This window comes from Rhineura floridana, chromosome 7 (assembly GCF_030035675.1).
Source record: "Rhineura floridana isolate rRhiFlo1 chromosome 7, rRhiFlo1.hap2, whole genome shotgun sequence".
Taxonomy (NCBI): Eukaryota; Metazoa; Chordata; class Lepidosauria; order Squamata; family Rhineuridae; genus Rhineura; species Rhineura floridana.
Window position 1 is genome coordinate 104,778,507 of NC_084486.1, and position 22,621 is coordinate 104,801,127.

Genomic DNA, 22,621 nt, shown 5'->3' on the forward strand with positions numbered 1-22,621 from the left:
TTGTGTTGTGCTTGGCATTTGGTTTTACAGAAGCCAACTCAGAATGAGGCAATAAACATTTCTCTCATTTTGAATTGGCTTTGTGATGTCATTATATAGCCAGCAACAATGGCGGCTTAGGTGGAGGAGCCTGCGTTTGGAGCTCGCGCCGTTTATCTTTTTTAACACCTTTAACATCTTTTTAATATCATCCACGCCTATGTGGGAGTGTGTGGGAGTAAGTGGATGGGTAAATGTTTTTGGTGCTACCCACACTCCCCCTGCCCTGACAACAGTGGAACAGTGATTACATGCTGAGGACGGCTGGGTCTCGAAGTGGGAGAGATGGAATCAAGGCCGGGGATGAGCGGGTCCTCCTACCTTTCCAGCTGGTGCCGTGCTGTGCTGCGCGGCGTTTCCTGCTGCTGCCGTTGCCGGTTTTGCCGCGGCCTGTGTGGATTCTGCCTGAGGTTGTCTGCTGGCGTCCCCTGCGTTGTTCCTGCTGCCTCCGTTGCTGTGCTCTCTGCTGCGGTCTTTGTTGCTGCCGTTGCGGTGCTTCCTGCTGTTGTCGCTGTCACTGTGCTTCCGTCGCTGTCTTTGTCGTCGCGGCTGCTGTGCCTTCGCTGTCTCTGTCGCCTTGTGTGGCTTGGGTCGCCTTGCTGCTGGCGGGGGCCATGGCCGGTCGTTGCTGGGTGGCGGTTTTCTTCCCGCTGTTGTTGCCGCGGCTTGTCTCTTACATAGTGGGAGTGGCTGTGCCCTTCATCGCTGCGGCTGTTGCTGCGCCTCCTTTCCATCGAGGCTTATGCTCCATCGCTGCCGTGGCTGACGTTTTCTTGCTGCTGGCGTGTCTCCATCTCGGCCACTGCGATTTGCGCTTTACCTGGCGGCCCTCGCCTCTTCGTTCATTGTTATCATCTGGACCTTTCGAAGGTGGCGTTCTCCGTGGGAAGAAGAACGGTTTTAGAACTGGCATCTGTACGCACAGAGCACGGGACTGTGTTTGCTGTGTGGGTTTTGAATTGGATGAGTGGATGTCTGTATGAGTGTATGTTGTGAGTGAGTGTGTATTTTTGTGTATATAAGTTTTTCATATTTATAGTTTATTATGTGCCTGGGGAAGAGGTTTGTCCATCAAGCGGGGAGACTTGAGGGGGCCCCAATTGCCGTAGTGACGGGCAGAGGGAGGTATGGTGTTGTGAGAAGGACGTGCCAGGTAAGGGGAACGCGGCCCAGACATGTAGTGGCTGTGCCTTGTTCCGGTCCTTCTCATACCTGCAGGGCTGTTGGTTGTCCTCTCAGCCAACCCTCAGATAAGAACATAAGAACATAAGAAGAGTCTGCTGGATCAGGCCAGTGGCCCATCTAGTCCAGCATCCTGTTCTCACAGTGGCCAACCAGGTGCCTGGGGGAAGCCCGCAAGCAGGACCCGAGTGCAAGAACACTCTCCCCTCCTGAGGCGTCCGGCAACTGGTTTTCAGAAGCATGCTGCCTCTGACTAGGGTGGCACAGCACAGCCATCACGGCTAGTAGCCATTGATAGCCCTGTCCTCCATGAATTTGTCTAATCTTCTTTTAAAGCCGTCCAAGCTGGTGGCCATTACTGCATCTTGTGGGAGCAAATTCCATAGTTTAACTATGCGCTGAGTAAAGAAGTACTTCCTTTTGTCTGTCCTGAATCTTCCAACATTCAGCTTCTTTGAATGTCCACGAGTTCTAGTCTTATGAGAGAGGGAGAAGAACTTTTCTCTATCCACTTTCTCAATGCCATGCATAATTTTATACACTTCTATCATGTCTCCTCTGACCCGCCTTTTCTCTAAACTAAAAAGCCCCAAATGCTGCAACCTTTCCTCGTAAGGGAGTCGCTCCATCCCCTTGATCATTCTGGTTGCCCTCTTCTGAACCTTTTCCAACTCTATAATATCCTTTTTGAGATGAGGCGACCAGAACTGTACACAGTATTCCAAATGCGGCCGCACCATAGATTTATACAATGGCATTATGATATCGGCTGTTTTATTTTCAATACCTTTCCTAATAATTGCTAGCATGGAATTTGCCTTTTTCACAGCTGCCGCACACTGGGTCAACATTTTCATCGTGCTGTCCACTACAACCCTGAGGTCTCTCTCCTGGTCTGTCACCGCCAGTTCAGACCCCATGAGCGTATATGTGAAATTAAGATTTTTTGCTCCAATATGCATAATTTTACACTTGTTTATATTGAATTGCATTTGCCATTTTTCCGCCCATTCACTCAGTTTGGAGAGGTCTTTTTGGAGCTCTTCACTATCCCTTTTTGTTTTAACAACCCTGAACAATTTAGTGTCGTTAGCAAACTTGGCCACTTCACTGCTCACTCCTAATTCTAGGTCATTAATGAACAAGTTGAAAAGTACAGGTCCCAATACCGATCCTTGAGGGACTCCACTTTCTACAGCCCTCCATTGGGAGAACTGTCCGTTTATTCCTACTCTCTGCTTTCTGCTTCTTAACCAATTCCTTATCCACAAGAGGACCTCTCCTCTTATTCCATGACTGCTAAGCTTCCTCAGAAGCCTTTGGTGAGGTACCTTGTCAAACGCTTTTTGAAAGTCTAAGTACACTATGTCCACTGGATCACCTCTATCTATATGCTTGTTGACACTCTCAAAGAATTCTAATAGGTTACTGAGACAGGACTTTCCCTTGCAGAAGCCATGCTGGCTCTGCTTCAGCAAGGCTTGTTCTTCTATGTGCTTGGTTAATCTAGCTTGAATCATACTTTCTACCAGTTTTCCAGGGACAGAAGTTAAGCTAACTGGCCTGTAATTTCCGGGATCCCCTCTGGATCCCTTTTTGAAGATTGGCGTTACATTTGCCACTTTCCAGTCCTCAGGCACGGAGGAGGACCCGAGGGACAAGTTACATATTTTAGTTAGCAGATCAGCAATTTCACATCTGAGTTCTTTGAGAACTCTCGGGTGGATGCCATCCGGGCCCAGTGATTTGTCAGTTTTTATATTGTCCATTAAGCCTAGAACTTCCTCTCTCGTTACCACTATTTGTTTCAGTTCCTCAGAATCCCTTCCTGCAAATGTTAGTTCAGGTTCAGGGATCTGCCCTATATCTTCCACTGTGAAGACAGATGCAAAGAATTCATTTAGCTTCTCTGCAATCTCCTTATAGTTCTTTAGTACACCTTTGACTCCCTTATCATCCAAGGGTCCAATCGCCTCCCTAGATGGTCTCCTGCTTTGAATGTATTTATAGAATTTTTTGTTGTTGGTTTTTATGTTCTTAGCAATGTGCTCCTCAAATTCTTTTTTAGCATCCCTTATTGTCTTCTTGCATTTCTTTTGCCAGAGTTTGTGTTCTTTTTTATTTTCTTCGTTCGGACAAGACTTCCATTTTCTGAAGGAAGACTTTTTGCCTCTAAGAGCTTCCTTGACTTTGCTTGTTAACCATGCTGGCATCTTCTTGGCCCTGGCAGTACCTTTTCTGATCTGCGGTATGCACTCCAGTTGAGCTCCTAATATAGTGTTTTTAAACAACTTCCAAGCATTTTCGAGTGATGTGACCCTCTGGACTTTGTTTTTCAGCTTTCTTTTTACCAATCCCCTCCTTTTTGTGAAGTTTCCTCTTTTGAAGTCAAATGTGACCGTGTTGGATTTTCTTGGCAATTGGCCATTTACATGTATGTTTAATTTAATAGCACTGTGGTCACTGCTCCCAATCGGTTCAACAACACTTACATCTCGCACCAGGTCCCGGTCCCCACTGAGGATTAAGTCCAGGGTTGCCGTCCCTCTGGTCGGTTCCATGACCAACTGGTCTAGAGAATAGTCATTTAGAATATCTAGAAACTTTGCTTCTTTGTCATGACTGGAACACATATGCAGCCAGTCTATGTCCGGGTAGTTGAAGTCACCCATTACTACCACATTTCCTAGTTTGGATGCTTCCTCAATTTCATATCTCATCTCAAGGTCTCCCTGAGCATTTTGATCAGGGGGACGATAGATCGTTCCCAGTATTAAGTCCCTCCTGGGGCATGGTATCACCACCCACAATGATTCTGTGGAGGAGTCTGCCTCTTTTGGGGTTTTGAGCTTGCTGGATTCAATGCCTTCTTTCACGTATAGAGTGACTCCGCCACCAATACGTCCTTCCCTGTCCTTCCGATATAGTTTATATCCAGAGATAACCGTATCCCACTGGTTTTCTCCATTCCACCAGGTCTCCGTTATGCTCACTATATCAATGCTCTCCTCTAAGACCAAGCACTCCAGTTCTCTCATCTTGGTTCGCAGGCTCCTAGCATTAGCGTACAGGCACTTGTAAGCAGTGTCTCTCTTCAAGTGTCTTTGGCACTTGTGGTTTGGCCTGTGGTAATTTTGCTCTTCTGAATTGATATCCTGTGCCCCTGCTCTCACAATGCCTACTTCTAGGCCTACCCCTTTTAAAATTTCATCATTTCTTTGGTTTTTATCCCAGGGGGGAGGTTTATTCCGAACCGGACCTTTCTCAGCTCCTGTCGGGTTTCCCCCCTCAGTCAGTTTAAAAGCTGCTCTGCTACCTTTTTAATTTTAAGTGCCAGTAGTCTGGTTCCATTCTGGTTCAAGTGGAGCCCGTCCCTTTTGTACAGGCCCGGCTTGTCCCAAAATGTTCCCCAGTGCCTAACAAATCTAAACCCTTCTACCCGACACCATCGTCTCATCCACGCATTGAGACTGCAAAGCTGGGCCTGTCTGGCTGGTCCTGCGCATGGAACCGGTAGCATTTCAGAGAAAGTCACCTTGGAGGTCCTGGCTTTCAGCATCCTACCTAGCAACCTAAATTTTGCTTCCAGGACCTCACGGCTGCATTTCCCCATGTCGTTGGTGCCAACGTGCACCACGACCACTGACTCCTCCCCAGCACTGTCTACCAAACTATCTAAATCTCCAGTTGCTGCTTTTTAATGCCAGATCAGTACATAATAAAACCTCCATGATTTGATTATGGACGAGGCAGCCGATCTGGCATGCATAACCGAGACCTGGGTGGGCAAACAGGGAGGAGTTAGTCTCTCCCAGCTCTGCCCACCGGGATATCTGGTCCAGCATCATGGTAGATCTGAAGGTCGGGGAGGCGGGGTTGCTGTGGTCTATAAGAGTTCCATCTCACTCACCAAGCACCATGTCCATGTAGTTACTGGTCTGGAGTGTTTGCACCTTGTGCTGGGCCAGAGGGACAGACTGGGAATCCTTTTGGTGTACCGCCCACCTTGCTGCCCAATGGCTTCCCTAACTGAGCTGACAGAAGTGGTCTCGGAGGTATTGTTGAGATCCCCCAGACTACTAGTACTGGGGGATGTCAACATTCATGCCGAGGCTACTTTGTCTGGGGCAGCTCAGGACTTCATGGCCGCCATGACAACCATGGGGCTGTCTCAATATGTTAGTGGCCCAACACATACGTCGGGGCATACTCTTGACCTTATTTTTGCTACTGGACATGGGGATAGTAATCTGGATGTGCGGAGTTTTACATCTCTCCTGTTGTCATGGACAGATCACTGGTTGCTGAAGTTTAGACTTTCAGTGGCCTTTCCCCTCTGCAAGGGTGGGGGACCTATTAAATTGGTCCGCCCCCAGAGACTAATGAATCCTGAAGGTTTTCAAAGGGCTCTGGGGTTTTTTCCGGCTGATAGGACTGGCGCTCCTGTTGAAGCCCTGGCTAATCTGTGGAATGCAGAGATGACCCGGGCTGTTGACACGATCGCTCCTGCGCGCCCTCTCCTCTGTAGAGCTCATTCAGCTCCTTGGTATACTCCAGAGCTGAGAGCGATGAAACAAGATAGGAGGCGGAGATGGAGCGGAGATGGAGACGAACTCCCGACGAATGCAATTATGAGCTGGTTCGTGCTTCTACCAAGCTGTATGTAGGAGCGGTGAGGGCGGTGAAAAAACAACATTTCGCTGCCGCTATTCAGTCATCTCTCTCCCGCCCAGCGGAGCTTTTTAGAGTGGTTCGTGGTCTACTCCATCCAGGCCTACAGGAAATGGCAGATACATCGGTGGCCCGCTGTAATGAGTTTGCTGAGCACTTCCAGCATAAGATCCTTTGCATTCGCCGGGACCTAGACTCCCATTTAATAGCAGTTAATCCTAATGAGGTGTCCGGAACACAGTCCTGTCATGTTTTGTTGGATGAGTTTCAGTTGGTTCAGTTCGACGACGTGGGTGGACAAGGTGCTTGGACAGGTACGTGCAACCACTTCGGTACTGGATCCTTGCCCCTCTTGGCTAATAAAAACTAGCAGGAAGGGAACAGCTGGTTGGGCCAAGGAAGTGATTAATGCCTCTTTGCGAGAGGGAGTGGTCCCTGGCTGTCTGAAAGAGGCGGTGGTGAGACCACTTCTGAAAAAACCTTCCTTGGACCCTGAGGATTTCAACAGCTATAGACCAGTGGCGAATGTTCCATTCCTGGGCAAGATCTTGGAACGAGTGGTTGTTGACCAGCTCCAGGCGCTATTGGATGAGACCGATTATCTAGATCCATTTCAATCGGGTTTCAGGCCCGGTTTTGGCACTGAGACGGCCTTGGTCGCCCTGTTTGATGACCTATGTTGGGAGAGAGACAGAGGGAGTGTAACTCTGTTGATTCTCCTTGACCTCTCAGCGGCTTTCGATACCATCGACCATGGTATCCTTCTGGAGAGGCTTGTGGAGTTGGGAGTTGGAGGCACTGCTTGGCAGTGGTTCCGCTCCTACTTAGCGGGCCGTCTCCAGAAGATAGTGCTTGGGGAACACTGCTCGACACCATGGGCTCTCCAATGTGGGGTTCCGCAGGGTTCGGTTTTGTCTCCCATGCTTTTTAACATCTATATGAAGCTGTTGGGCGCGGTCATCCGGAGCTTTGGAGTGCGTTGTCATCAGTACGCTGATGACACGCAGCTCTACTTCTCCTTTTCTTCTCCTTCAGGTGAGGCCATCGATGTGCTGAACCATTGCCTGGCCACGACAATGGACTGGATGAGAACTAACAAACTGAGACTCAATCCTGATAAGACTGAGATGCTGTTGGTGGATGGTTTCTCTGATCGGATGGTGGATATATACCCTGTCCTGGATGGGGTTACACTCCCCCTAAAGGAGCAGGTTCGTAGTCTGGGAGTCATTTTAGACTATTCCCTCTCACTTGAGGCTCATGTAGCCTCGGTGGCCCGGAATGCTTTCTACCAACTTCGTTTGGTAGCCCAGCTACGTCCCTATCTGAGTAAAGAGGACCTCACATCAGTGGTACATGCTCTGGTAACCTCGCATCTGGACTACTGCAACGCGCTTTACGTAGGGCTACCTTTGAAGACGGTTCGGAAGATACAGCGCGGCCAGACTGCTAACAAGAACCAAGCGGTCTGAGCATATAACACCTGTTCTGGCTCACCTGCACTGGCTTCCAATATGCTTCTGGGCCAGATTCAAAGTGTTGGTACTAACCTATAAAGCCTTATATGGCACGGACCACGATACCTGTCGGAACGCCTCTCCCGATATGCACCGGCCCATACACTACGGTCTACTACGAAGGCCCTCCTCTGGGTCCCGACCCATAGGGAGGCCCGGAGAGTGGTGACAAGATCTAGGGCCTTCTCAGTGGTGGCCCCCGAACTATGGAATAGTCTCCCTGAGGAGGTGTGCTTGGCGCCGACATTATCATCTTTTCGGCGCCAAGTTCAAACCTTCCTCTTCTCTGAGGCATTTTAATTTAAGTCAACTTAATTTTAAATTGTTGTATCTGATTTTAGATTGGACAGTTTTTATATACTTTGTTCTATTAGATTGTGTAATTTTATTGTATTTTTTTGATGTTCACCGCCCAGAGAGCTATTGCTAGTCGGGCGGTATATAAGTTTAATTAATAAATAAATAATAAACATGATCTTTGATTGGCTGGAATAACAGTGCAAGGAAAAAGAACAGACAATTAAGATGACATAATGGTGCCAGAACAGCAGCCAAGATGACCCAGAAATGCCAGTAAACAGATATGAAAAAGAGAAACATTAATTTTCTCACAAACATTGATGCCTACCAAACCCCCCAATTTCATTCCAAAAATGTTCACAAGAGAATATCTGGTGCAGAAGTAGTGTAAAATGGACTAGAGCTTAAACATGTCAAACACTCCCTTGGTGTCACTATCTGCTATCACTTTTCAAAAACAGTTGCCATTCAAACTTACAATGACATAATAAATGGTATTGCTAGAGTTTCTCACTGGGTTTTGTTGAAAACATATTTCCATATCTCACTTAATTTAGCACGTTGTCTTTTTCACTTGAACATTTCGAGAAGGAATACTTATAATTAGATTGAAATGATGCAGGAAAATCTGGTTTATAGTAAAAATTAAGAAAGACCCATGCAAAGAAAAAAAATGGAGCAGTTCAGATTGGTTATCCCATTGTGGGATAGGGATGGAAGGATCTGTCAATTTCAGTTGTCTTAGCTTCTCATTTTTGCTGTCTGAAATTCAGTTCTTCACATTTCTGCAGCAATGTGCATTTTTTAAAAAAAATCCTCATGAAAATTCTTCAGCATTTTAGTCTGAATTTCACCTAATAAACACATTTTTGTAAGCGGTTTTCACATTCTCCCCTAATATATGCATTTTTGTAAACACTGTTAAACTTCATCACAAAATTTGGATAATTGCAAATTTTGAAGTGTGACTGTTTCGATTCTTGTATTTTTTCAGAAAGTGTAGATTGGAAAGGTTTGGCTTAAATGTGCACTAATTTGAATTTATCTCCTAATCCCTATTGGGGGATATACAGCAAACAGCCTGTTTAGGCAGTAAAGCTTTTTCAGACCACCAGCTTCAAGAGCAGCTTTCTGCTGCCCCTTCATGGAACTTGAAATTGCACCTTTGCGGTTTGATGGGTAAAAATACATTCTGAATTCTTCAAACTGACTGCAAAAGACTTTTTTCCTTCTTGCCCACATATGAAAAGTTATTTCAGATTGCTTGTGGGAGTGTTGTCAGCGAGAAATGAATGTCAGCAAGTAGAGTTCTCTTGAAACACTCTTGTTGTTAAGAAAGCACTTATGTTCCTTCCTGTTCAAATTCCTTAGAAAAGGGAGAGGAGGATTCATGCATTTTAAAAGAAAGAAAAATTGGGAGCACTGACAAATGCTAGAATAGCAACACTGGAGTGGATACCCAGTAAGTCAGAGTTGGGAATCATATGCCCTCCAGCTATTGCAGGACTCTATTTTCCATCAGCCACAGCCACCTCTCATCTAACACTGACATTGGTCAGGGACGGATGACTGGAGTTGTAGTCCAGCAAGGGCTCCACTACTGCCACAGGTCAACCCCACAGAAGTCTGTTGAGCTATTTCTACAGCCTCTCCCAGTGATAACATTCTTAACAAGGTTGGAATCAAAGCACTTCTGCTTTATTCAAAGGCTGCAAATTTGGCCCCGATTTTCATCAAACGTTTGGACAGGAGAGGAAAGCTGAGCAAAGTTTGTCCAGTGGGGAGCAGGAAAGGGAAAAAAACATCTAGGCACTATTGAGAAGACAGATCATTCTAACCACACTGATTTGGCTTTGAGGCACAGTATTGCTTTTATGTTATTTAGAAGTGTAAATTGCTCAATATTTTAAAAAACTCTAAGTGGTGTAAAACACACAAGCAATATCATTTTAAAAAATACCACATAAAACCAGTAAAACAGTAGTATAAAAGCATCTAAAAACAAATTTAAAGAACCCAGAGAGTCAGGGAATTCAAGCAAACAAAAAGAGGGTCTGTTCTTCTGTGACAGGAAAAGCCTGGACAAACTACAAGACATCTGAAAGAAATTATAGTTGCTGCTTTACATGTGGCAGGGGGAAGGGCCTTCCAGAGTAGACGGGCAATAGCAGAAAATGCCTGTTTGGGAGTCATTGTCCTATGACATTCTTTTGGGTGCAACACCACAAGGAGAATTTCTCCCGATGATCTAAGTGATCTTACAGGACTATACGGGGGCAAGCAGTCTTTTAGGTAACCTGGTCCTGAGTTGTTCAGGGCTTTATATGTTAATGACAAGACCTTGAAGATGGCATATTTATTTATTAATTAAATTTATATCCCCCCTTCCTCCCAGTATGGCCTAGCAGCTGATTGGCCCACTGTGCAATTCCCTCTGCACAGGGAAGATCATTGACAGAGTATGGGAAAAGCACTGCCCAGTTAGCTAGGTTGTACAGCATCACTTGCTCTCATTGTGTTCTATTTATTTTGTTCTATTTTTGTTATTTGGTTTGCCACATAGCACAGTGCTGGAAGCTAGACAAAAATCTCACATTGCAAACAAAATGAAATTCAAAAAGAAAGTGCATTTTTTCCCCTCCAGACTCCCAATTTGACAACATTTTTTAGGGTGATACTTTGGTCTAACTCTTGCTCACTTTCTTCACAGCTTGCTCCTTAATCATTGCTGTCCATTGCTTTTAGCTCTAGGCCCCCTTTACTGTGCATTCATGATGATTTGTGCTCATGATACTATTGGATTAGTCACATGTGATCTTGCCTTCAATACTGTTTGGGGAAGTCACACTGTTTCATTTCCAGTCTGCATATCCTATAACTTCCTGCTGAAATCCAGTAATTTATCACACAAATGTTCTCATTTATTTTTTTGTTCTGCTTTTGTTGTGCTGTAGCCCTTCCAGAAAACAATAATGGGGTAGTATTGGGGAAGCATCACAGAATAAACTAAAGCAGAATAAATCCACCACTAATGCACTATTATTGTGGCAAGAATATGTTCCAGAATACACCCATAATTTATAAAACAGCAGACTAGATAGGGGCCTATTCACTCGCTTCTCTTCCTCGCCCCCGGCAGGGCTGGCTCCAGGAATGCCGGGGCCCTTGGGCATCAGCTTGCCCTGGGCTCCGGCGTGTGTGTATGCCCCCCACCTACCTGTCTGCTGTCTTTTACCATTGCCCTCAACGAAGATGGCGGCCTTGGTTTCCCTAAGGGGATGACACTTCCGCCGCTATCCTTGTTGATGGCACATGTGCGTGCTAAACACGTGCATCTCTGCCATTAACTAAGATGGTGGCAGGTGCTTCAGTACCTTAGGGAAATCGCGGCTGCCATCTTCGTTGAGGGCAATGGTAAAAAACAGCAGACAGGTAAGTGGGGGTGTGGGATGGGGGGGCACGGATCACGGAAGGGGAGCGGAGGAGCGGCTGAGGTGCTCCCTGTAGCTCCAGGGGCTGTCGTGCCAGTGCCCCATCTGGCCACCCTTTAGAACTGGCCCTGGCCCCAGGTGTTGTGATTACCATCCCACAAGAGGAAGAACGGGGATGAGCTCATTGGCCCTTGTGTTTCTGCACAATCCGATAATTTGTTGAGGCTGCATACATGCAGCGGTAAGCTTGCTCTCCTTGAGTAAGCTCCCTCCCTATGTGGTTAACCATGTTTGGGAGTGGCAAATGAATGAATATGGTTGTTGAATTACTGAAAAGAGCAAACAGGCTATCATGTGGGTAACCAGTGAATTCATATACACTTTTTCTCCATAAGAAGAATAGATAGTGAAAGAGATTTGCTGGTATTTTTCTTTTCTTTCAGGAAAGATCTATAGCCAGAAATAGATCTTTCCAGAAAAAGCCAGTATGAGAAGTTGTTCTTAGCTGGTGCTGTCCTCCATGTTGTGCAGTGGCTGGCCCAACTGGTAGTAAACATGGGTGGGCCAGTAGTGGTTCTATGTGACAGCAGCTGGCCATCAGACACCCTCTCACCCTCCTGTTGGCTGTATAAAGAAGGGGCAGGAATCAGAGTTAGCAGCAGGAGTACTTCCTCAGAGGAGGGGAGTTAGAGTAAAGGGCATGTTATTGGCAGAACCATAAGGAGGCCAAGTGGCAAGCCACCATTGGAATAAAGGAAAGATAGGCTGAAGTGGGGATAGGTGGGGAGCTTAGGGGATTTGCTAGGAGATCCTAGTAGTGGTAAGAGATCCACTTTGTACATATAGCTGCCTGGAGGGTTGGTATAACGAGCTGGATCAGTTCTGCTGAAAGAGGTAAGGACTCTTCATGCCTCTCCTGAAGTAAGAAATTGGATGGGGCTCTGAGGACTATTCATTCCAAATATCTTGTCTCAGGTGCTTCTGACAGCCAGCTACATAGGCAGCCAATGCCAATTTTTCAATCAGAGTGCATGGAATTTTTTTTCTAAATAAGCAATCTCATTGCTCAAAGTATCAGCAAGCACAAAGAAACATCCATCCTCCTTTGTTGACTGATCCCTTCCACATAGAACCTCTTGTGTCATGCCATCTTGCTTGAGGATTTATCCCATATGTTTCTTGCAATGCTGTAGTTTCCTTGGGAGATAAGCAGAGCCTCCTTTCCCATTTCTGAAGTGGCCTTTCCTTAGTGTGCCATCTGAAGAGTACATTTAATGTGAAGCATCTTGATACAAATTCCCAAAGACATCAAAGTGCATGGAAGTGATGGCATCTGCCAATGTATATAAAAGAGGCAGACTGAAAGTGATTGCACTTTATATCCCCTCCAATCTATACTGACAGTTAAAATGAGGTTTAATCATTACCCACCCACCCCTTTTTTTGAATACCTTAGTGAAACATTATTATGTTGAATAAGAAGGCGGTCCCCAAGCAGCAATTGGTCCATTAACCACAGCCTTTTCTGGATGAACTGCTGCAAATAATGTAAATGTTTATTAAGCACTTAACAGTCAGGTTTGTGGGTGCTGTTAGGTATTAAGAGCCTGGCATCTGTTAAAATGGAATTGTGTCACTGATTCCTTTGGGACATGCATCAGGCTGTAATAATCTGGGCTAGATTGCAAAAGTAAAGTAAACAGCACCACCAAACATCCACTCCAGCCAAAATGCAAAATGGCCTGGTTCTATATCTCTGAGGGTCGGTGTTTACTGCAGAAGCAGTAAATGGAACAATGAACAAAATCCTGATCTCATTAATCTGAATTTGGCAGGCAGCACAGTTTTACTATCACCAGAAGTAAAAGGTAGCAGGTTAATGTCCAAAGTTCCTTAGTGAAACTTTGTCTGGCTGATTTTTGTAAGAGAGATTGATGATGGGAACCAGAATTCACCTTAACAATGCTGTAGTCTGCCTTCTTTTCCTTCAGGGCTTAAGACTGGCTCCTATGTTAGGCACATGGCTCATGCTTCTGCATAGCATCTTCACACAGAATCCCAGTATCATTTGTCTGTCTGTCTGTCTGTTTAATTTATATCCCACCCTTCCTCCCAGTAGGAGCCCAGGGCGGCATGGAAGACCCACTGGGGCTGACACAATCATCTTCTTATTTATTTATTTATTTTAAAAAATAGGGGATGTGGTGAGGTTCAGCACTCACCATAGAATCACAAACAGGGGTGTAGTCATCCAGGGTCTCAGGGGGTCTTAGACCATTTACTTTTTGGAAGCAGGGTGTCAGCAGGGTCCCCTTGTCTCCAGCATCCTATAAGCCAATAAGCAAGAAAGGGGAGTGTGTTGGCCACTGAGAAGAATCTTCTAACACGCTTCCTTGTCCTTTCCTGCTGATTGGAGTGAAAGGAGGTGAGTCAGCCACTGAGTCTTCACAGCAGCTTTCAGCATGAAAGCAACTTTCCATTTTCATGCTTATTGTCTCCAAGAAACACCTGTTGTTGTGGGAGAAGGCATTAACAAGGATCTCATTCTCAACCCAGCAGCAAATTAAAAAAGTGGGGGGAGAGCAGGTGTGGCTGTGACTAAGTTGAAGGGACCCTGCCCGTATGAATTTGCCACTATGCTACTGATCCCAAAAGGAGTCAGGACTGAGACCAAAGCATGTGTTTCCAGTTCCTGATATCATCAGTGTGCATTTCTCAGTTCCATTTTACAATGGGAGGGGGGACTGCAAGTGGAGGAAGTGGTTGGTGACCAGCCTTGTGCTCGCTAGAGAAATACTGAATGAAGTGGTTTCAACGATTACCACTGTTGTAATTTCCTAGGTGGAACTGTGAGTGGAATGGAGGATAGCTTGTCCAGGGGCCCTTCAAACCTTTTAGGCTCAGACAAGAAGTAATTTAGATTGTGTGTTCGTATCTTCACTTGATGAGTTCTTGATAACATCCAGACTCAGGTATTTTTGCACAAATTGTCTATAGCTGAATTTCTGGTGCTCCTAAAGTTTGTTCAGTTAACTACACATTCTTCTTTCATCATTTCTGGTGCCTTTCAGTCACTTATGCATATGTGAATGTTTTATACTTATGTGGAGAACAGTATAATAATTAGCTTAAAAAAAAAGCCATCAAAGGTACAGTCCAGACAAAAAAAGTGTTAAAATTACATTTCAGGCATATGAAATGCAAACCATGCTTTTTATGTTGGGTAAAACTGTCCTTGGATTATAGGTTTTGTTTAAATATATTGGGTTATATTCAACATAGCGCTATGCAGATTCTTCCATTGCTGCAAGGATTTCTCCTTGCACAATGGAACAATCTCTCCATCTTTTCCCACATAGATCTGTTCTGGGTTTCCCCCTAACCCTCTAGAACAGATTTGGGAATGGCATGGAACACAGGAAGGGGGACGAGAGGGAGGGAATCCCATTGAGCTAATGCTAACTCTTGTGCAAGCACAGCTTTTTAGCTGAATACTTATTGTTGTGTAGAAGATGTGGTATATATGATGTTCCAAAGTCACTAGAATGCATAGATAGTTACTCAAAAACTTTTAAAAAATTGACTCAACAGTACCAAACCATGTATTTGTTACACTGAGTAATAAAACAGAGAAGTAAAAATGTTTTGCCCTAAGAAAGTAATCTGTTTTGTCACTCTATCTATCTATCTATCTATCTATCTATCTATCTATCTATCTATCTATCTATCTATCTATCTATCTATCTATCTATCTATCTATCTATCTATCTATCTATCTATCTATCTATCTATCTATCTATCTATCTATCTATCTATCTATCTATCTATCTATGCCTTGCTTCCCTAGTTATCACCTTTTCCAGATTTTCACTTACCTCAAACTAGTTTTTCTGGAGTTGCCACAGCTCCAGGGAAATATATATATAGAAAAAATGAGCTTGGTGTCAACTTAAGCTTGTAAGATCTTTTAAAGGGGAGGGATAGCCTTAAGTTACTGTGGATGTGATTTTCAAAGGATTTAGAGGGGAGTCTTATCTCTTTAACTTCTTTATGAATGGCAATCCCTGTTAGCATGGTGGTGAAATCTGTCCTACAATTTATTGAAACTTTTATTCTCCTGCACAAAGAGGATTCCATTTTTTCCTGCATCTTTCTCAGAGCACTTTAGAATTTATTTATAATTTTGGTGAGTGTAGGGTTGAACATACCTTATCATCGAGAGGCAGCTGTGGGTGTTTTTCTTTCTGGTAATCATTTCTTCAAGTGCTCCTTGCTTCAGTTGGGGCACTTCTGAGAAATCCTGCTTTGGTTTGAACTAGTTTTGAATGTGTCTGATGTAGGGATGTGCTAAAATTCCACCCAATTTGGATTTGGTACCAAATTCTCCATTAATTCATTTATTCTCAATAATTGAGGATCAGATTTTTATGTAGCAAATTTCCACCGCTAATTTTGAAAACTGACTTTTTAAAAAAAAGCCTCTAAAGTATCTATTTTAATAATAATAATTTATAAATGTTTTCTTTAAAATATTGATATTTCCTTAAAATATAGATATTTCATTTAAAAATGTTGATATTAATATTGATATTTTTTCCAAGTGAAAAAAACCCACAGAATGGTAAACACAGTGGCTAACGGATAAAGAACAAATTGAGGCCAGTCTGTTAAGTTGACTGAATGCTTTTGAACCAGCACCTACCAACAGATCCCAGCCTTAGTCTGAAGTAGCACAAACTTCAACTGAGGATTTGTCTGTCTTCACACTCATAATTGAGAGGCTAAAATCAGGAACAGAAGACTGGTGGAGAGAGGATAACTTATGCTTCCCTTTTTTGCTGTATATCTGTTCAGAATTGCACACAGAGACCACAACTATTTTTTGTCACTCAAAAAGTAAAGATATTGTATACATTCAAGAGGTACATTCTATTTTGCTTTTGAGTTTGCTGCCCCCATCACTGGGGCTGACACTTCAATGTCTCCTTAGTTTGCAGCTGCTGATTTCTCCTCTTGAAATGAAGGAATGCTAGGAACACATCTTAATTTTTATTTTTACTGCACATGTGCGGTCAGTGTTTGGATAAACTTTAAGTTTAGGGCAAAACTACACTTTTCAATAAATATGGGATTCCCACACATCAAGAAAAAGCGTCTAGCAAAATTACCCATCTCCTGATGTCACATGCTGTGGTGATCTGCCAGCAATGGGACAATGGAATGCACAACTTGATGACACACATCAGGACTTGGCAAATTTTACTACATATTATGGAGCTTCAGGAAACAGCATGGGGCTGCCACCTAAAGCTGTAGCCCTAGCTTTAGAATGAATGTTCCAGTGAATAGGTATAGAAATCAAAATCTTCTTCTCCCCCCTCATCTTTCTCTCTCCCCTCTCTCACATCTTTTCAGTTTTGATATAGAATTAATCCAGGAGGGTATCTGACATAACAGCTTAATTAAAAGTAAAACACCTTTTGCTCTTTGGATTGTGTAGTCCTTCTGATCTAACATCCCATTTATTCCTTTTGGCAACCTGTCCAGTACATTTAAAGGGTTAATGCTAGCTGCTATTTCAAGGGTTTTGACTGTAAGACAGGTACTTTGCAAAAAAAAGTCTGTTTGAGTAGCTTGCAGGCAAGTAACTCTCATTAGGGATTATATTTCTGATTGTCTGGTTGATTTAGTTAGAATAAAAGCATCAGTGACATTGCCAATGACCCAGGTGTCTGAAAAAAGAAGCTAGGATTAAGCTATTGAGTCCCTTACCTCCAAATCTCATAATATTACATTAACGCAGACTCAGAAGCTGTGCAATTGGATTTAAAGCTACTACATGAACTCCTCCTGTAATCTCATTTTGCACTTTGAGTGGTGAAAATAATGGGGATGCAGCTGCCACGAAAAGTGACTGGGTGAGCATTTTTCACATTAGAAAGACTTTCAATAAAGTAAAAGGGCTTTAAATGCAGAGGCATTTTATTTTACATTCTTCCTCCCTAGATAATGATGAGTAGGATACAAAATAGTATAACAGGCTGCATCCAGATGCCTGGGACACAGAGAACTTTTGCTTTCTGCCTAGAAGACTAATACGTTTCAGATATTATGGATTCATTAATGATTGATGGTGTTGTTTGCTATTTCATGCTTTCTTTTAGTTTCTCTGTACACATTTATCAGTTGTTTTCCCCCCAAAGATCAGAGGTAATGAGCCAGTTTGATCTAGTAGCTAGGCTAGAGAGCGCTTATCTGTGGGAAAACCAGGTTCAAATCACTGATCATCTATGAAACTCACTCAGTAGCCTTGGGCAAGACACTGTCTCTAAGCCTAACCCATTTTCCAGGAAAGATGTGAGGCTAAGATGCCACTCTGAGCTTACTGGAGAAAGGCCAAGGCAGAACTGTTATAAGCACATGCACATATCAGCAGAGATTTCATCTGCTTATAAATTTATTTCTAACGGTTCATAGTAACTGACTATCAAGATACCTCAAGAGTTTTCAGATGTCCACAAAATACACATGGAATTGTCAGCACTCACATTCCAGGATTTTCAACAAATTCTACATATTCACTGTGTACACCCTTTTTTTTTAAAAAAAAAATCTTAAGTGGGCTCCATTTAATAGAATAAATAGTTGATCAAACAAAAAAGAGTTGTACGGCTTCAGATTCTCATGCATCTGAGCTGTGGTAATGTAGATATGTCTTCATAATGATGATGAATGAAAAGAAAAGGCATGAACTTACATTCAGCATAGAATCTTAGCAGAACAGCAGAAAAAGCTAAATCACTCGCTGAGACTTGCAGCACCTGAATTACCTTCACATGCTGGAATTAGCAAATGGTGCCTTCCGTACAGGCACTTTCTCTCTCAATGGTAATTTGCCATCTGCTACAAACAGGTGGCACTTCCCTTTGAACGCTGTACTACAGCACATAAACGAAGCAATGAATTTCCATTCGGGATACTTTGTTCAAAGAAAGTAAATAATGTACACATTTTTTGCTGGATGTTCAGAATCTGAGAGGTGTCGCCACACACACCCCTTACACCCTCCCCTGTTTTCTAGGAAAGATGTCTCATCTGCAGCGAGTTGGAGGACACACTCCATGGAAGTTTATTCATTTCTCAGCTGGTTTTTAGGATATCGAGATTTTTTAAAGAACACGTGCTGGTTATAAAATGGTTTGTTTCCAAACACAGTGATAAAAGGTCAATGTCTTACATGCTGGTCATGTTTCAGAACATTATGCATGCATGTAAACTGGTAGGGACATCTCAAACTGTTGGTTTAATTTGATACAATCTGTTGTTTTAAGTAATACACCTTGGACAGCTCCTTGAAAGGTTTGATTTAAACCTGGAGTGGATTCACTGCCCCACTGACATCGGAGCCGCCGGTCTCCACTGCGAGAGACACTATGAAGTTACTTAGAGATAGATACATGGGGCAGGATATTTGTTGCTGAGCTGTGCACAAACAGCCTCTCAAAATTCACCTGGTTTGTGTGCAAGTGGCAGCAGCAGCAGTAACTGTACTGGGAGCCTGGCCACCATTTTGTATCTTCACAATGCCCCAGATTTTTCATTCCTCTGCATTTGGGGTGCAGAGGGGGTGGCAGTGCCACAGGAAAAAATATGGAGGGAATTTGGAGACAATTCAGTAAAGCTGACTTCTGTTTTCTAGGTCAATGAGAAAAATGTCTGCTAAGGAAATTTGTCTCCATTCTAGTTCATTGTACATGATTTCTGCTATGCCAATGCCAAAGGTACTTTGATTTGAAATGGGAGTTGTCCCCCTTTACAAGGTCATCTGGTACAGAAGAACACAGGCAGACTCTGCCTGCTGTTGGATTTTTAGCAGATGTCTTTGCTGATTTTGTGTGTACGTTTCCACGAACATCAGATTTTAAAGAAAGGGCAATCCAACACATATGAAGTAATTTCACAACCACTGCTACATGAGTAGTCACACTGACACTGATGAAATTATACTACTGGAAGTAAAGTAGAATGATCTGCAAGCATATTCATCTTTTGGCTGCCAGGTGGCACTCAACCCCTATAGTACATTTCTAGCATTTTTTCTGCCCACACACCCTGATAGATTGCTGTAGATTGTAGTATGTTTATACTTGGCTCAGCTGTTTTCATAGGGTACTTAATAAGGTAAGGTAGTAATGCAAGAAATTATGGAATTTAATTTGTTATTTTTTCCCTTAGGTAATAATCCATCACTATCATTCTTGAAACTTCAAAACTGGGATAAAGGAAATATTTTAACATTATATTTATTATAGTCTTTCAGTGGCGCAGAGTGGTAAGCGGCGGTAACGCAGACGAAAGCTCTGCTCACGGCCGGAGTTCGATTCCAACGGAAGGAGGAAGTCGAATCTCCAGTAAAAGGGGTCGAGGTCCACTCAGCCTTCCATCCATCCGTGGTCGGTAAAATGAGTACCCGGCATATGCTGGGGGGTAAAGAAAGGCCAGGGAAGGAACTGGAAATCCCACCCCATATATATGGTCTGCCTAGTAAACATCGCAAGACGTCACCCTAAGAGTCGGAAACAACTCGCACTATAAGTGCGGGGAAACCTTTACCTTTTTTCAGTAAGGAAGAATATTTTTCATTACTAATGACCACCAGAGCATTATTGTTGTTATGTGCCTTCAAGTCAAGAATATTTTTCATTAGTAATGACCACCAGAGCATTATTGTTGTTATGTGCCTTCAAGTCAATTATGACTTATGGTGACCCTATGAATCAGCAACCTCCAATAGCATCTGTCATGAACCAATCTGTTCAGATCTTGTAAGTTCAGGTCTGTGGCTTTCTTTATGGAATCAATCCATCTCTTGTTTGGCCTTCCTCTTTTTCTACTCCTTTCTGTTTCTCCCAACATTATTGTCTTTTCTAGTGAATCATGTCTTCTCATGATGTGTCCAAAGTATGAGAACCTCAGTTTCATCGTTTTAGCTTCTAGTGATAGTTCTGGTTTAATTTGTTCTAACAAACAATTATTTGTCTTTGTTGCAGTCCATGGTATGCGCAAAGCTCTCCTCCAACGCCACATTTCAAATGAGTTGATTTTTCTCTTACCACTTTTTTCACTGTCCAACTTTCACATCCACACATAGAGATTGGGAATACCATGATCTGAATGATCCTGACTTTAGTGTTCAGTGATACATCTTTGCATTTGAGGACCTTTTCTAGTTCTCTCATAGCTGCCCTCCCCAGTCCAAGCCCTCTTTTGATTTCTTGACTATTGTCTCCGTTTTGGTTAATGACTGTGCCAAGATATTGATAATCCTTAACAAGTTCAATGTCCTCATTGTCAACTGTAAAGTTGCATAAATCTTCTGTTGTCATTACTTTAGTCTTCTTGATGTTCAGCTGTAGTCCTGCTTTTGTGCTTTCCTCTTTAACTTTCATCAGCATTCACTTCAAATCATTACTGGTTTCTGCTAGTAGTATGGTATCATCTGCATATCTTAAATAATGATATTTCTCCCTCCAATTTTCACGCCTCCTTCATCTTGGTCCAATCCTGCTTTCCCTATGATATGTTCTGCATATAGATTAAACAAGTAGGCTGATAAAATACACCCCTGTCTCACACCCTTTCCGATGTGGAACCAATCGGTTTCTCCATATTCTGTCCTTACAGTAGCCTCTTGTCCAGAGTATAGGTTGTGCATCAGGACAATGATGCTGTGGCACCCCCATTTCTTTTAAAGCATTCCATAGTTTTTCATGATCTCAACAATCAAAGGCTTTTCTGTAATCTATAATTTTATTTTTATTTTATTTATTTTATTAGATTTATATACCGCCCGACTAGCATTAGCTCTCTGGGCGGTGAACAACAGAATATAAAAATACAAAACATCTCAGATCTCATAATAAATACAGCATAAACATATATAAAACAATAAATCAAAAACAATTACAACAAAATTTAAAACTAAAATGAGTTACATATTAAAACGCCATAGCAAAGAGGTAAGTCTTAACCTGGCGCCGAAAGGAGAGCAATGTCGGCGCCATACGCACCTCTTTGGGGAGACTGTTCCACAGTTCGGGGGCCACCACTGAGAAGGCCCTAGATCTTGTCACCGTCCTCCGAGCCTCCCTATGAGACGGAACTCGGAGGAGGGCCTTCGATGTGGAGCATAGTGTACGAGCAGGTTCATATCGGGAGAGGCGTTCCGATAGGTATCGTGGTCCTGTGCCGTATAGGGCTTTATAGGTCAAAACCAACACTTTGAATCTAGCCCGGAAGCATATTGGCAGCCAGTGCAAGCGAGCCAGAACAGGTGTTATGTGTTCCAACCGCCTGGTCCCCGTTATTAATCTGGCCGCCGCATTTTGGACAAGCTGTAGTTTCCGAACTGTCTTCAAAGGCAGCCCTACGTAGAGCGCATTGCAGTAGTCCAGTCGTGAGGTTACCAGAGCATGTATGACTGATGTTAGGTCCTCCCTGCTCAGATAGGGACATAGCTGGGCTACCAGCCGAAGGTGGTAGAAAGCATTCCGTGCCACCGATGCCACTTGGGCCTCAAGTGACAGGGAGGGATCTAAAAGAACCCCCAGACTACGAACCCGGTCCTTTAGGGGGAGTGTAACCCCATCCAGGACAGGGTGTATATCCACCATCCGATCCGGGAAACCGTTCACCAGCAGCATCTCAGTCTTGTCTGGATTGAGCCTCAGTTTGTTAGCTCTCATCCAGTCCATTATCGCAGTCAGGCAACGGTTCAGCACATCGACAGCCTCACCTGAGGAAGATGAAAAGGAGAAATATAAAGCACAGGGTGATTTCCTTCTGAAATTCCTTGGTCCGTTCCATTATGCAACGTATGTTTGTGATATGATCTCTGCTGCCTCTTCCCTTTCTAAATCCAGTTTGGATTTCATAGTTTCATAGTTTGATTTTCCCCCCAAATCATATTATATCTTTATGAATTGAAAATGGAAATAGACTGCCTTCAAGTCGATTCCGACTTATGGCGACCCTATGAACAGGGTTTTCATGGTAAGTGGTATTCAGAGATGGTTTACCATTGCCTTCCTCTGAGGCTGAGAGGCAGTGACTGGCCCACGGTCACCCAGTGAGTTTCATGGCTATGTGGGGATTCGAACCTTGGTCTCCCAGGTCGTAGTCCAACATTCTAACCACTATGGCACACTGGTGTGTTTATGTACCTCAATCTGAAGAGTGACTTATGCTGTGAAATAATTGGCAGATCAGAATAGTTGATCTATCATGAGCCTTCAGATTCACTCATTTTATTTTGCATGATTTAGGTTAGGGTATAATCCAGTGCCTTCTGCACATAGAAAAGATTGTGTAGTGGTTTATCGAACAATATATTGTAATACCTCAGTTAACAAATCCTCCAGTAAAGAAGCTCCTTTAACAAAGTCTTTTTTGGGTGTGGCGGGCTTGGAGTGGGTGCATACT